This window comes from Colobus angolensis, unplaced genomic scaffold, assembly GCF_000951035.1.
Source record: "Colobus angolensis palliatus isolate OR3802 unplaced genomic scaffold, Cang.pa_1.0 Scaffold124, whole genome shotgun sequence".
NCBI classification, from domain to species: domain Eukaryota; kingdom Metazoa; phylum Chordata; class Mammalia; order Primates; family Cercopithecidae; genus Colobus; species Colobus angolensis.
The window spans coordinates 1,825,733-1,843,233 of record NW_012113586.1 but is presented as its reverse complement, the minus strand read 5'-3'; the positions used below and the strand labels follow the sequence as shown (position 1 = coordinate 1,843,233).

Below are 17,501 nucleotides of genomic sequence, written 5' to 3'. Positions count from 1 at the left end.
TTCAGAGACTCAGCAAGGTGATTGAACCAAAGTCTAGAAAGTTGTGGAGACTTTGCCTTTGCCTTTTCCAGATATCTGCTTTGTTCTTCATTCTCTGTATAAATTGGCCTCCTCCTTTTCTCTCGTTCACATCGTAGACATAAGATGTTTGCTGATGTGTCTCAACTGCAAAGAATAGTTCATCTCAAAGAATACTATTAGGAATACATCCAGGAACTGAATGTAATACCGTGTATGAATACATGCAGGAACTAGATGTCATTCATGGCTAGGCTTTGATGTTCCGTTAAATACAAATGAGTCCACAGAGCATCAATATCAGGCAAGACCACTCTGTAACTGTCCTATAGCAGCTAAGGATTCTGAAGTGATACACAAAAAACCAAGACATTTCGTAGCCTTGTTTAAGCACAGACAAAAACAAGAACACTGCAAACCACATAAATAACCAAACATGTCTCCATTTTGGCTTATATAAGTGTTAAGAACTATATATGTTTGCGCTCCCCCAAAATTCATGTGGTGAAGCCCTGACGTCCAATATCATGGTATTAGGAGGTGGGGCCTGTGAGAGGTAATCAGGTTTAGACGAGGTCATGAGAGTGGGGTGTCCATGGTGGGACTATTGTCCTTCAAAAGAGGCATGAGCTTCCTCTCTCTCCACCATGTGAAGACATAGTAAAAAGGCAGCTGTCTACCAGCCAGGAAGAGAGCCCTCACCGTAACCTAACCATGCTGGCACCCTGATTAGGACTTCCAGCCTCCAGAATCATGGGAAATAAATTTCCATTGTCTAAGCCTTTTCATTTTGTTGTAGCAGCCCAAGCTAAGGTAATAAATGACTGCTTCTTTTCAAATTGTGGCTTTAACTTCCTTCTAGTCTTTTCTCCTTCTAGATAAAATTCAGTAAGATTCCCAGAGAATTACCTTTCCTGACAGCATCCATCCAAGAGCAAAGCCCCACTTCCTTAATCTCTTCCCAAACTACCTAACATGAGTCCAAACACTGTAATAAGTTCTTTTGTGTCAACTTACTAAAATACCTCATGATTCTCCGCAGCGTGCAGCCTCCTTCATTGCAAGGAGTAATAATAATTTATTCAACAACAGATATATTCCTGGCTGGAAAGCACTGACATAAAATATATATAGAGAGAGGTTTAGAAAATATCTGTCTGCTAAGAGAATGTAAAGGCAATGGCCCTTCAGTAACCATGAGCACCCCTAACACCAAGATGTTAGATTCAAAATATCATTCTCCAATAAAAACAACAGGATTCCTAGAGAAATGGCTAATTCGAAGACTCAGAGAGTTAAAATATCAGAGGAACCTGGAACATATTATAATTCCAGGAGAGGAAGCAGGGCTTTAAAAAAGAAATGATGGGCAGTTGTCCAAAGGACACAGGAGCCATCTTGAAGGGGCTCCTGGCAGCCAAATTTGAGATAATTTGAACAGCAGAATAATAAAGATAGTAATGGATTATAATCCATAGAATAAGATAAGGCTCTATCAGTCCATACTGACATAAACAAATAAATAAATATATGAGAAAGAACAACTTTTTCTTACATTAGTATTCCAACTAATACATATAATTATTATTTGACAAACAATAAATGTTTTAGGCAAGACTCATAAATTGGTTAACAATATTAGTGGCGAAAGTATAAATGAGATCTTCCAACAAAATACTTATTCATTCCAAAGGGAAAAATGATAACTTTAGGGAGGAGAAAACAGGCAAACACAGCCTTAATCATGTCATAAAAATTAACATCAACTAGTAACAGGACAAAGCTTAATCATGTGGTTCCTGATGCTTCACTGAAATAAACACATCATTCCATGGTAATCTTAATCATGAAGAAATATCTGACATGCCTAGATTGGGGAACATTCTACAAAACTAAATAACTGGCCAGTCCTCTTCAAAAGTGCCAAAATCGTAAAAGACAAAGAAAGAATAGGGGATTGTTCCAGATTAAAAGTGACATGAAAACTAATGGTAATGTATAATCCCAGATCAGAAAAAAAAATCTAATATCTATAAAAAACATCTATAATCTATAAAAAAACTAATCTATAGTTTAGATGATAATATTAGATTAGATTAGATGATAGATTAGATGATAATATTATATTAATATCAGTTTCCTAATTTGATAATTGTACTATGGTTATGTAAAATATTAACATTTAAGAAATTATGGGTATTTGAGACTTCTATCAGGTTGGTGCAAAAGTACTATTCTGAACATTTTTATGAGTTTGAAATGATTTCAAATTAATTTTTAAATTAAAAAATACCTGGACACAATGGCACATGCCTCTAGTCCCAGTTATTCGGGAGGCTGAGGCGGGAGGATGGCTTGAGTCCAGGAGTTGAAGTCCAACTGAGCAACATAGCAAGACCCTGTCTCTTACAAAAAAATGCCCTACTTCTATGCGTTCACCTTTGTTTTACCTATGCATTAAATTAACAGAAAGGGAGTTAAACTTTAAACCCTCAAAAGTTACAATCTGTAAATACTTCCTAAGGGGAATAGTTTAGGCTTATGTTAATATTAGAAAAATTGCAACAAAATATATACTATCTAAATGTCAAATTTCATGCATGTTCAGCCTCAAAAATATGAGTGTTCATATTACATACACTGGAAAGGTTTCCTGGGCAATTCTGTACATTCCAGCTTTTTCCTGTTTTTTTTTTTTCTCCTATTTTCTTATATTTTCTAATTCCTTTCTACTTACCTTACTGCATTTTCAATTGTTTATGTTGCTCTTTTTATTTCTTAAATGACTGTGTTTTTCAATATTTTTCAAAAAATATATTTTAGCAAAATCAATCAACAATCACAGAAATCATCCATAATCCTATTCCATCTTTAAAATTATAAACATATTTAAATATGTACAAATAAGCCATATGCATTCATAACTTTGTCAATGTTACATTGTCGTTATTTTCATTTGTCATGCCTAAGGCTATATCTACCCAAAGCCATAGAAAAATGTAATCAACCAGATGTTCGAGTCTTTAAAAAGAAGGTCAATATATGGTTATTAAAAACACCTGGTGTTTGTGAAGGTTGTTTCAGTCTACTCAAATGTTTAGCTTCATCTAAACACAGTGTGTCTCATCTCCCTGGTAGATGAATAAAGATTCTCTTACATTCTACTATCTCTGAGGTCCAGAAGGACCCCATACATGTGTAATACTATAGGTTGTTGATACCTCAAGATGAAGGGAAGTTCACATTAATGTTAACTAACACTAGTATGTTTTGAAATAATCTTGATTGCCTTGACAAATTCTAGGAATGATGGTCAAAAACATAGTCTTAAAGAGATTTTCTCTTTATAGGAATTAATCAGCCATGGAATACAGCCCGTCAAAGTTTGAAGCAACCCCAGTATCCTGGAGTGATAGTGTGTTGATGTACTCAGAAAGAAAACTTCTCTAGCAAATTGGAGGCAGAGATGGCAAACAGTAACATCAAGCACCTATCCCCAAAACTTCAGTGACAATGTAAGCCTTTAGTAGGTTTGAGCATTGTCTTGTCTTCCATGAATGCCTCCCGATGAGAAGATGCCCCAGCTCTATAGTTGAAATCCTAAGGTACGTTGTGAATGCCCTTGGTTAGCACAGCATTAACTGTGAAGGACTTTTATAATCAGAGTTATGATTACATCTTGGCCAGCTGTAAGGCTAATCCAGAAACCTATGTCTTAGCACCACGACCCCACTACATAAACCATATGTAGGTTTGGTGCCACCACTAGGCACCACTTATTGTACTGGTTCCTAGACACTGTGGAGTGAGGATAAGGGAGTGACAATTGTGAGAGAGTGTGTTTGAAATAAATGCTACTAGCCCCTGTAAGCTCAAACCTATCCACCTTTTTCTGATAGCGCCTTGCCTCATTTTAGAAGGTATGGTGTTTTTAGAGCTGAAGGAATGAGTGCAGATTATAGACATGTATATTCACTGCTGTCTTAGAAACAGCAACCTCAAATGCCAGGAACTCCTTAAAATAACCAAGAACATGGATCAAGCCGTTCCATACGAAGTAACAGATTAGATCTGAAAAAAATTGAGATATGCCATGTTGATTTTTAAGTACCTTTATTGAAATATAGTTGACATACGAATAAACTGTGCATATTTAAAACATAAAGCATGGTAAAATTTGACATATGATTACATCCATGAAATAGATGTAGTGGCTGCTATGGGTTGGGGGAGGGATAGAAGGGAGTTGAAATAATCACTATAATCAAAATCATGAACATATCCCTATGACCCAAAAGCTTCCTCATGTCCCATTTTTTCTATTGTGATAAATCACCCATAATAAAATTTTTACTATGTTAACCATTTTAAGTGCACAATACAGTGTTAACTACATGTACCTTGTGTGCAATCTCTAGAAATTTTATCTTGACAAATTAAAATTAAAATTCTGTACCCATTTAACAACTCCCCTTTATCCCACCCCCAACCCCCAGAAACCACTACTCTACTCTCTGTTTCTAAGAGTTTGACTACTTTAGATACCTCATATAAGCAGAATCATGCAGTATTTGTCTCTTTGTTGCTGTTTATTTCACTTAGCATAATGTCCTTCATGTTCATTGATTTTGTAGCATATGAGAGGATTTTCTTTTTTTTGAAGGCTGAATAATATTACATTGCACTTATGTATTATATTCTCTTTATCCATTCATCTATCAATGGACACTTAGATTGCTTCAATTTCTTGGCTATTGTGAATAATGCTGTAGAGGACGTAGGTGTGCAAATATCTCTTTGAGATCCTATTTTCAATCCTTAGGGATATATACCTGGAAGTGGGGTTTCTGGATTATATGTTAATTATATTTTCAAGTTTTTGAAGAATTGCCATATTGCTTCCCATAGTGGCTGTAGCATTTTACATTCACACTAGCAGTGCACAAGAGTTCCAGTTTCTCCACATCCTTCCTAACACTTTTTTGTTTTTTAAAATATAGTTGCCATTCTAACGGGTGTGATTTGAAATTTTCTGGTGATTAGAAATGCTGAACACCTTTTCATGTACCTGTTGATCATTTGTATGTCTTCTTTTGAGAAATGTGTATTCAATTCCTTTGCCTATTTTTTAATTGGGTTATTTGGGTTTTGGCTAGTGAGTTGTAGGTGTTCTTTATAAATTCTGGATATTAACCCTTTATCAGATTAATGGTTTAAATTATTTTCTCCCATTCTGTAGATTGCCTTTTTACTCTGTTGTTTCCTTTGCTGTACAGAAGTTTTTAAGTTAGATGTAGTCCCATTTGTCTATTTTTGCTTTTGGTGTCATATCCAATAAATCAGTGCCAAATCCAATGTCAGGAAACTTTTCCCCTATGTTTATTTTTTGGGTTTTTATAGTTTTAGGTATTATGCTTAGGACTTTAGTTCAATTTTGATTAAATTTTTAAATATGGTGTAAGGTAAGACTGCAACTTTATTTATTTATTTATTTTTTGCATGTGGATATCCAGTTTTCCCAATACCATATGATGAAGAGACAATTTTCTTCCCATTATGTGTTCTTGACACCCTTATGAAAGATCAGTTGACTGTGTATTTGTCAATTTATTTCTGAGTTATCTATTCTTTTCCATTGGACTATATGTTTGTCTTTATACCAGTACCACCCTGTTTTGATAACTATAACTTTGTAATGTTTTGAGAGCAGGAAGTATGAGACCTACAGCTTTATTTTTCTTTCTTACATTTGTTGTGGTTATTAGGGGTCTTTTCAGATTTCACATGAATTTTAAATGTCTTTTCTTTCTATTTCTACAAAAAAAAAGAAAAGCCACATGAATTTTATTAAGGATTGCATTAAATCTGCAGATAGCTTTGTATAATGTTGACATTTCAGCAATATTAGGTCTTCCAACCCATGATGGGATGTTTTTCTATTTCTTTATATTTTTAGAGCAATACTTTGTTGTTTTCAGTGTGTAAGTCTCTCATCTCCTTGGTTAAGTTTCTTCCTAATTATGTTGTTCTTTCTTATGTTACTGAGAATAGGATTTAATTTTTTTCCTTTTCATATTTTTCATTGTTAATGTACAGAAATATGGTGATTTTTTGTGTTAGTTTTGTATCCTGCAACTTTGCTAAATTAAGCTACTAGTTCTAACAGTTTTTGTGTGGAATTGTTAGGATTTTCTACATATAAGGTCATGTCTTCTGTAGAGATAATTTACTTCTTCCTCTCTAACTTGGATGCTTTTTTATTTTTTCCTTTCTTATTTTTTCTTTTCTAACTGCTCTAGCTTAGACTTCCAGTACTACATTTAATAGAAGTGGCAAGAGATGTATCCTTGCCTTGTTCCTGATATTAGAGGGAAAACTTTCAGTTTGCTGTGATGTTAGCTGTGAGCTTTTAATACACAGCCTTTATTATGTTAAAATAGTTTCCTTCTATTCCTAGTTAAATGAGAATTTTTATCATGAAAGGCTGTGGAATTTTTCAAATGCTTTTTCTGCATCAATTGATATGATTATGTTGCTTTTGTCTTTCATTGTGTTAATGTGGTATATTATATTGACTGATTTTTATATGCTTAACCATCCTTGAATTCCAGGAATGGATTCCATTTAGTTACAATGTATACTTTTTTAAAATGTTGAATTCAGTTTACTAGTATTTTGCTGAGGATGTTTTTATTAATATTTATCAGGAATATTGATTTGTAGTTTTCTTTTTTTGTAATATATTTACCTGACTTTGGTATTAGGATATTGCTGATGTCATAAAATGAGTTTGGAAGTCTTCTCTTGAATTTTGGGGGGACAATTTGAGAAGGATTTGTGTTAATTATTTTTTAAATGATTATTAAACATCTTCAAAAATGTCATCTCATTCTAGGCTTCTCTTTGTTCCAAGGTTTTTGACTGCTGATTAAATCTCCTTACTCATTGTAGATCTGCTCAGAATTTTTTTCTTTTTGAGATGGCATTTTGTTCTGTCACCCAGGCTGGAGCACAATGGTGTGGTCTTGGGTCACTGCAGTCTCCACCTCCTGGTTTCAAGCTATTCTCCTGCCTCAGCCTCCCAAGTAGTCAGGACTACAGGCGCATGCCACCATGCCTGGCTAATTTTTGTATTTTTTAGTAGAGATGGGGAGATGGGGTTTCACTATATTGGCCAGGCTGGTCTCAAACTCCTGACTTCATGATCTGCCCACCTTGGCCTCCCAAAGTGCTGGGATTACAGGCGTGAGCCACTGTGCCTGTCCCAGATTTTTAAATTTCTTCATGATTCAGTCTTGGTAGATAGTACGTTTCTAGAAATGTGTTCATTTCTTCCAGCTTATTCAATTTGTTGGTGTATAATTGTTCGTAGTAGTCTTTTTTGATCCGTTTTATTCCTGCAGAATCAATTACATTGTCTCATTTCTAATTTTTGTAATTTGAGTCTTCTCTCTTTTTTCTTAGCCTAAAGGTTGGTCAATTTTACTGATCTTTTCAAAACTTAATTCTTAGTTTCATTGATTTTTTTCTATTCTTTATTTTTTATTTCTCTTGAATTGTTTTCTATTTCCTTTCTTCTGCTAACTTTGAGCTTAGTTTGTTCTTTCCCTTGTTTCTTGCTGTTTAAGTCAAGCTGTTGATTTGAGATCTTCCTTCTTTTTTAGTGTGCACATTTACCACTATAAACATTTCTGATAGTTCTGCTTTTACTGCACTCATAAATTCCTGTATGTTTTCAATTTTGTTTGTCTCAAGCTGTTTTCTAATTTTTTTTCTGAGTGTTTTCTTTGACTCATTGGTTTTTCAAGAATGTGTTGTTTAATTTCCACGTATTTTTCTATTTTTCCATTTTTCTTTTGCTATCGATTTCTAGTTTTACTCCACTGGTGTCATGAAATATACTTGGTATAATTTCAATCTTCTTAAATTTGTTAAGGAATTGAAATTCATTTAATGGCCCAACATATGATCTATCATTGAGGATGTGCCATATGCATCTGAGAAGAATGTGTATTCTGCTGTTGTTGGGGGGAGTGTGCTGTGTGGGTTTAATTGTTCTACAGTTTTGTTCAAGTCTTCTGTTTCTTTTTTATGTGTAAATATATTTTTAAGTTTCATTTTTAATTATACATTAACAAATTATAGTTGCATATATTTATGGATTACAAAGTGATGTTATGATTTATAAACACAATATGAAATAATTATATCAAGTGAATTAGGATATGCATCACCTCAAATACTTATCATGTTTTGTGTGTGTTGAGAACAACTGATGAAATTTACTCTTAGTGATTTGGAAATCTAAAATACATTAATATTTACTGTATTCACCATACCATGCAATAAATCTCAAAGAGAAAAACCTCGTGTCTAACGAGGCTTTGCACACTTTGACGATTATCTCCTTATTTGCTTACTAACACCCCCAGCCTCTGATAACCACCATTCTATTCTTTGCTTCTTTGTGTTCTATTGTTTTAGATCACACATATAAGTGAGAACATGTGCAGTTTATCTTTCCTTGTCCTTGGCTTATTGCTTACTTCACTTAGTATAGGATTCTCAAATTCGTCTATGTTGTTAGAAAAGACAAAATCTTTCTCTCTTTTTTTTTAGACACAGGGTCTCATTGTCACACAGGCTGAAGTTCAGTCGCACTGAACTTCACTGCAGCCTCAAACTCCTGCCTCAAGTGCAGCCTCAAACTCCTGCCTCAAGTGATTCTCCTGGGACTACAGGTGCATGTTTCCATACCTGGCTAATTTTTAAATTTTTGGTAGAGACCTGGTCTTCCTATGTTGGCCCAGGTTCGTCTCTAACTCCTAGCCTCAAGTGACCCTGCTGCCTTGGCCTCCCAAAGCACTAGAATTATAGGTGCAAGTCACACTCAGCCTTCTTACATTTTTAAGGCTCAGTAATATTCCATTTTGTATATATACCACATTTTCTTTATCCATTCATCTTTTGATAGACACTTAGATTGACTCCATATCTTGTCTGTTATGAATCGTGCTGTAGTGAACATGGGAGTGCAAACATCTTTTTGACATATTGATTTCAAATCCTTTGGGTAAATATCCAGAAGTGTGGTTGCTGGATCATATGGTAATTCTATTTTTAGTGTTTTGAGGAACCTCCATACAATTGTCCATATGACTGTCCTAATTCATATTAATTTTTGCCGACAGTCTACATGGTTCATTTCTCACCACATCCTCACTAATATTTATATTTTTGTTTTCTCTTTATTAATCTGTCTGGTTAGTGTTTTCGTTATTGAAAGTGAAGTATTAACATCTCCTGTTATTATTAGGAGTTGAGTTGCCCAGCGACTGCCCCTGGGTCTAACTGCTATCTGCACTCAGAGGTTCTCCTCTTCTCTCCCTCTCTGTTGTGTCATTCTGCTGTCATTCTGCTGTCGTTCTGCTGGTCTGCCGGCTTGCTGATCTGCTGGTCTGCTGGTCTGCTGGTCTGCTTCTGGATACTGGGACTCAGAGTTTATATGGGTGCAGAATAGAGGGTGTGGCAGGGCAAATGGCAACTTTTGGGGCATGAAATCAGTAATGCCTGTTTTCATTTAGGGCCATGAGTCTTCAGGCTTGAGGGTGAGGCCTTTTCTGGGAAACCGCCCTCTTCTACCCAGTGTTTCCCTGTCTCCTGTCCCTATCAGTTTCTTCCATGTTGTTGCAACAGACTGAATCTCATTCTTTTATGGCTGACTAGTGTGCCACTGTTTATAGGTACCACATTTCTTTATCCATTAATATCAGTTAATGGATATCCATTTCTTTATCAGTTAATGGACACTTCGGTTGCTCCAATATCTTGGCCATTGTGAACAATGCTGCAACAAACATGGGAGTGCAGATATCTCCTCAATATACTGATTTCCTTTCTTTTGGGTACATATCCAGCAGTGGGATTGCCAGATAATATGTTAGCACTATTTTTAGTTTTTTGAGAAACCTTTCTCTTTTTGAGAAACTGTTCTCCATAGTGGTTGTACCAATTTACATTCCCACCAACAATGTATATGTTAACTCTAATTTCAGTTTTTTGAGAAACCTCCAAACTTTTCTCCATAGTGGTTGTACCAAGTTGCATTCCCACCAACAATGTATGAGGGTTCCCTTTTCTCCACATCCTTACCAGCATTTGTTATTGCCTGTCCTTTGGAAAGAAGGCATTTTAACTGAGGTGAGAAGATATCTCATTGTACTTTTGATTTGCATTTCTCTGATAATCAATGATGTTGAGCACTTTTTCATATGCCTATTTGTCATTTGTATGTCTTCTTTTAAGAAATGTCTATTCAAACCTTTTGCCCATTTTTAAATTGGATTATTAGTTTTTTCCTGTGGAGTTGTTTAAGCTCCTTGTATATTCTGGTTATTAATCTGTTGTCAAGCGGATAGTTTGTAAATGTTTTCTCCAATTCTGTGGGTTGTCTCTTCACTTTGTTGATTGTTTTCTTTGCTGTGCAGAAGCTTTTTAACTCGATATGACCACATTTGTCCATTTCTGCTTTGGTTGCCTGTACCTTTGGGGTACTACTCAAGAAATTGTTTTGTATACCAGTGTCCTGGAGAGTGTCCCCATTGTTTTCTTTTAGATGCTTCATAGTTTGAGGTCTTAGATTTAAGTCTTTAATCCATTTTGATTTGATTTTTGTATATGGCAAGAGATAGAGGTCTAGTTTCATTCTTCTGCATATGAATATCCAGTTTTCCTAGCACCATTTGGTATACACTTTTCCCCAGTGGATGCTCTTGGCAACTTTGTCAAAGATGAGTTCACTGCAAGTGTCTAGATTTGTTTCTGGGTTCTCTATTGTGTTTAGTTTGTAATGTATCTGTTTCTATGCCAGTACCATGCTGTTTTGGTTATTATAGCACTGTACAATTTGAAGTCAGGTAATATGATTCCACCAGTTTTGTTCTTTTTGGTTAGGATAGCTTTGACTATTCTGGGTCTTTTGTGATTCTATATACATTCTAGGGTTGTTTTTCCTTTTGCTGTGAAAAAATGTCATTGGTATTTTGATATGGATTATATCGAACCTGTAGGTTGCTTTGGGTAGTATGGACTTTTTAACAATATTTATTTTTCTAATCCATGAACATAGAATATCTTTCCATTTTTTGGTGTCGTTTTCAATTTCTTTCATCAGTGTTGTATAGTTTTCATTGTAAAGATCTTTCGCTTGCTTGGTTAATCCCTAGATATTTTATTTTATTTGTGGCTATTCTAAATGAGAATACTTTATTTCATTTTCAGATTATTCACTGTTGACATATAGAAATGCTACAGATTTTTGTATATTGATTTTGTATCCTGCTACTTTACTGAATTTATCCATTTTAATAGTTTTTGGTGGCATCTTTAGAGTTTTCTAAGTTAAGATCACATCATCTGTAAACAAGAATAATTTGACTTCTTTTCCAATTTGGATGCCCTTTATTTCTTTCTCTTATCTGGTTACTCTGGCTAGGACTTCCACTACTATGCTAATAACAGTGGTGACAGTGGGCATTCTTGTCATGTTTCAGATCTCAGAGAAGTCTTTTAGTTTTTCCAAATTGAGTATAATTCTAGCTATCAGTCCATTGTATATGGCATTTATTATGTTGAGGTACATTTTTTTCTGTACCCAGTTTTTACAGGGTTGTTATCGTGAAGGGATGTTGAATATTATCAAATCTTTTCTCAGCATCAATTGAAATGATCATTATTTTGTCCTTCATTCTGTTGATATGATGTATAATCTTAATTGATTTGTGTATGTTGAACCAATCTTGCATCCCAGAAAGAAATCCCACTTGGTCATGATGAATAAATTTTTTAATGTATTGTTGAGTTTGGTTTGCTGGTATTTTGTTGGGGAATTTTTCTTTTTTTTTTCTTTCTTTTTTTCTTTGTTTGTTTGTTTGTGAAAGAGCACACTTTATCGCTTTATTGGGAAGCAGAGTGCTGCACAGTAACCAACAGATGATGGCCACCCAGTGGGCACTTACACCTCATACTCCAAAAGACACATAGGATGTTTTGCTAATAAAAATCAACAGGAACAGGGATTCCTCTGGGCAACTCCCCCAACCTCATCCCTTTCAGGGGTCAGGAAATCTCCCAACCATGTTCCTAACGGCCGCTGTGGTTCACTAGAGATAGACAGCCCCTCGGGGGAGCCTTCCTGTTTCTTATAAAGAATATTTTCTTTAGATTTTTTTGAAGTCTTCATTTGTTATTTTCATTCTACATTCTCTTAAGACCATCAGACTAGCTTCTCTACGTATTTCCTTGATGTCAGCACCAGAGAGGTCATCTTTAGCCATAATCGAATCGTCCAGGGTTACATCATCAGCCAGCATCATCCTCCTTGTGTGAATCTGAAAGATGTGCTTCTTAGTCTTTTCATCAGGCAGGGGGAACTCAATCTTTCTGTCAATGTGGCCTGGTCTGATAAGTGCTGGATCCAAAGTTTCTATTCAGTTTGTGGCCATGATAACTTTCACATCTCCCCTAGAATCAAATTCACCCAACTGGTTCAACAATTTCAACATTGTTCACTGAATGAATTTCCCTCTCATCACCAGAATTTGAGTCATATCTTTTTGTCCCAATGGCATCAATAAACACGATGGACAGTGCATGTTCTTCAGCAACTCGAAACAATTTCCATACAAATTTGGGCGCATCATCTAGGTACTTCTGAATAAGTTCAGAGCCAATCACTCTCAAGAAAGTGGCCGAGGTTTGGTTTCCTACTGCTAAGGCTAACAAGGTTTTACCTGTGCCAAGTGGACCATAGAGAATGACCCCTTTAGGAGGCTTTATACCCATCTCTTCATCATATTCAGGATGGGTTAGAGGAAGCTCCACAAATTCCTTAAATTTCCTAAATTTGGTTGTCCAACACCCCAGTATTAGCATAGCTCTCCTGGGGGGACTTTTCCACCTTCATCACCGTGACTAGGGGATCCATGTCATCCATCAGCACCCCATCACACTATGCAACTTGTGGTTGAGCAGGACCTAGCATCCAGATTTCAGCAGATCCTTGTCTACAAATAAAAAATGCTGACGTAGTATTCTGAGCTCACAGATGTAGACACGATGGCATGATTATCATTGATGATCCCTTCCAAAGTTCCTACTGACATTGGGGTACCCGTCAGATCATCCACTTTTGATCTTTCCTCCTCTTGCTTTTCTTCTAATGGTTTCATTTGTTTCTGATTTCTAATGAATTATCCCTCCATGAGAAGATAGTCTTTCATTCTCTTTAACTTCAGTAATTGAAATGGGCACTGAGTGTTAGGTGTCAACAGTGGCAGTTTGCTGGCAGCATCCGGTTCCTTTGTTTTCTTCTTCTTTCTCCCCACTGTAGTTGGTACAGGAGGTTCATATTTCTTTTCATTGTCCTTGTCATCTTTCTTGCCACCTCCAGGAACATGACCACACTCTGACTTTGACCCATCTTGCCTTGGCCACTCAGGCTGAGGATTTTTTCAATAGTCATCAGAGATACTGACCTCTAGTTCTCTTTTTTTAATATTTCTTTGTCTGATTTTGGTATCAAGGTAATAAGGGCCTCATAGGATGAGTTCACCCAACATTGGCACACCCAAATATATAAAGCAAATGTGTGTGTGTGTGTGTGTATGTGTATATATATATATATATATATACACACACACACATATATATATTTAAAATAGTTAAATCCTCTCATTGATTTGATCCCTTTATCATTATATAATGACTTTCTTTGTCTCTTCTTATAGTACTTGTGTTGAAATCTATTTTTTCTGATTTAAGTATAGGTACTCCTGCTTTTGTTTTAAATTTCCATTGTCATGGAATATCTTTTTTCATGCCTTTGTTTTCAGTCTATGTGTGTCTTTAGAGATGAAGCATGTTTCTTGTAGGCAACAGATTATTTGGTCTTGTTTCTTCATCCATTCAGCCACTCTGTTCCTTCTGATTAAATAGTTTAGTTTATTTACCTTCAATATTATTATTGATAAGTAAGAACTAACTCCTGCCATTTTGTTATTTGTTTACTGGTTGTTTTGTAGTCTTCTTTTCTTTTTCCTGCTCTCCTCTCCTCTCCTCTCCATTTTTCTTTTAGTAAAGGTGATTTTCTCTGGTGATATGATTTAATTTCTTGCTTTTTATTTTTTGTGTATTTGTTGTTTGTTTTCTGTTCTGAGGTTACTATGAGACTTGCAAATACTGTCTTATAACCTATTATTTTAAGCTGATAACATTGTTTTCATAACCAAAGAAATAAGCAAAAAGAAAACTAATAAAAACTCTACAGCTTACCTTCATCCCCCCACTTTTAAACTTTTTGTTGTTTCTATGTATGTCTTATTGTACTGTCTATGTCTTAAATAGTTATAGTTATTATTTTTGATTAGTTCATCATTTATTCTTTCTACTTAAGAGTAGTTTACACAGCACAGTTAAGTATTATAATATTGTGTGCTTTTCTGTGTGCTACTACCAGTGAGTTTTGTTACCCTCAGATGATTTCTTATGGCTCATTAATGGTTCTTTTCTTTCTGATTAAAGTATTCTGTTTAGCATTTCATGTGGGGCAGGTCTGGTGTTGAAATCCCTCAGCTTTTATTTGTCTGGGAAAGTCTTTCTTTCTACTTCATGTTTTAAGGATATTTTTTACCAGACATATTATTCTAAGGTAAAAGTGTTTTTTCCTTCAGCACTTTAAGTATGTCATACCAGTCTCTCCTGGCCTATAAGGTTTGCACTAAAATGTCTGCTGCAAGACATATTGGAGCTTCATTGTATGTTAGTTGTTTCTTTTCTTTTCTTTTTCTTTTTTTTTTTTTTTTTGGATTCTTTCTTTCTTTATCCTTGATCTTTGGGACTTTCATTATTAAATGCCTTGATGTAGTCTTCTTTGGGTTAAATCTGCTGGGTATTTTATAACCTTCTGGTACTTGGATATTGATATCTTTCTCTACGTTTGGGAAGTCCTTTGTTATAATCCTTTTGAATAAACTTTATACTCCTATGTTTTTCTCTACCTCCTCCTTAAGTTTGATAACTCAGATTTGTCCTTATTAGGCTATTTTCTAGAGCCTGTAGGTGTGCTTCATTGTTTTTTATATTCTTTTCTCTTTAGTCTCCTCTGACTGTGTATTTTCAGATAGCCTGTCTTCAAACTCACTAATTCTTCCTTCTGCTTGACCAATTCTGCTATTAAGAGACTCTGATGTACTCTTCAGTATACGAATTTTACTTTTCACTCCAGAATATCTGCTTTTTAATTATTTTAATTTCTTTGTTACATCTGATAGAATTCTGAATTCCTTCTCTGTGTTATCTTGAATCTATTTGAGTTTCCACAGCACAGGTATTCTGAATTCTCTGTCTGAAAGGTCACATATCTCTATTTCTCCAAAATTGGTCCTTGGTGGTGTGGTCATGTTTTCCTGCATGGTATGGATACTTGTAGGTGTTCAACTGTGTCTGGGCATTAAAGAGTTAGGTATTTACTGCAGTCTTTGTAGTCTGGGCTTATTTGTACCCATTCTTCTTTGGAAGGCTTTCCAGATGTTATAAAGGACTTGGGTGTTGTGATCTAAGTTTCTGCTTTAGGGAGCACCCCAAGCTCAGTAGTGCTGTGGTTCTTTCAGATTTGTAGAGGTACCACCTTCATTGTCTGGAACAAAATCTGGAAGAATTCTCCAGATTATCAGGCAGAGACTCTTATTACCTTCCCTTTCTTTCTCCCAAACAAATGTACTTTCTTTCTGTTCTGAGCAACCTGAAGCTGGATGTGGAGTGACAAAAGCACCCCTGTGGCTACCACCACTAGTACTATGCTGTGTCAGACCTGAAGCCAGCAAAGCACTGGGTCTCATTCAAAGCCTACTGTAACCATTCCTTGGCTTCTGCCTATGTTTGCTCAAGGCTGTGGGGCTCTATAATCAGCTCTACAATCAGCAAGTGATGGAACTAGTCTGGCTTATGTCCTTCCCTTCAAGTCAGTGAGTTCCTCCAGGCCCCAGGTGGGTCCAGAGTTGCCATTACAGGAGCCAGGAACTAGAGTTAAACCTTAGAAGTCTACCTGGTGTTCTATTATCCTGTGACTGAGTACAAAATACTGTACTCAAACCAGATTATACTGTCCTCACTCTTCCTTCCCCTTTACCAAGGCAGAGGTCACCTCATGACCACCACCACTACAGGTCACAGGGAGTACTGCCAGACTACCACTAATGTTCCCTTAAGGCCCAAGGGCTACTTAGTCAGCTTATAGTGAATTCTGCCTGGCCTGGGATTTACCCTTAAGGGCAATGGGCTCCCCTCCGGCCCAGGGAAGGTCTAGAAAAAATGTTCAAAAGTCAAGTCCTGGAATCAGGGACCACATGAGCCCTTTTGATCATATATCCCACTGTGGTCAAGCTGGTACCTAAGGCATAAGACAAAGTTCGCTTTACTTTTCCCTGTACTTTTCTCAAACAGAAGGATTCTTGCCCTGTAGCCACTACAGCTGGGAATGCACTGAGTCTCAACTGAAGCCAGCAAGTCTCAGAGTCACACTCAAGACCCATGATATAGTACCTGGGTATCATTGTTGGTTATTCAGTGCCCAAGGGCTCTCAGTTAGCAGATGATGAATCCTGCCAAGACTGGTTTATTCCTGTCAAAGCAATGAGTTCCTTTCTGGCCCAGGTTGTGTCTAGAAATGCCATCCAGAAGCTAGGGACTGGAAAGGGGGGCGTCACAACTCTGACTAGTGCCAGATCCTGCTGTGGCCGAGCTGGTATCTAAGGTACAAGACAAAGTCCTCCCACTCTTCCCTCTCCTTTCCTCAAGTGAGAGGAAAGGATCTCTTTTGGAGCTGTGAGCTGTGCAGCCTGGGCTTAGGGGAGGAGAAAATGCCAGTGCTCCAGCTGGTGTCTCAGTAGATCACATGCCTTCCAAGTCCACTGGCTTTGGGCCCAGTTCGGCACTAGCACTCATTCAAGAGTTGCAGTTCTTGTGGCCTAGTCTGCCTTTCTTTACTTAGAGACTTGGAGCAGCTTAGCCTGCAGGAGCGAGGTTGGCAGGAACTCAAGGTCCTACCACTGGGCTCAGTGATTTCCCTCTGGCTGGGGCTGATTTAAGTGCTCCCTTCATGGTTGGGCATCAGATGAGTTTGGTCCGTTTTTACTTTCTGCTATAAGAAGCCAGCACTGAGTTTAATGCCTCACAATTGTTGTGCTCTCCCATTCTCCAGCACACAGAATCATTCTCCACTCCATGCTGCCACTGCCACGGGACGGGGGGCGGGGGTGGTGTTGATAATTCAAGACTGTTTTTCCTACTTCTTCAGCACCTCTTCCAGTGATATGAAGTTAAAACCAGGTACTATGAATGCTCACCTCATTTTTGGTTCTTCTGAAGATTCTTTTTTTTATGTAGATAGTTATCAAATTGGTGTCCTTTCAGAGGGGATAATCTGT

The 17,501-nt window shown here is 36.6% G+C and overlaps 1 pseudogene; it reads right to left on the bottom strand.

The window, feature by feature from the left end:
* Positions 1-12,079: 12,079 nt before the first annotated feature.
* Positions 12,080-13,472, bottom strand: LOC105505376 (annotated as a pseudogene).
* Positions 13,473-17,501: the final 4,029 nt, after the last annotated feature.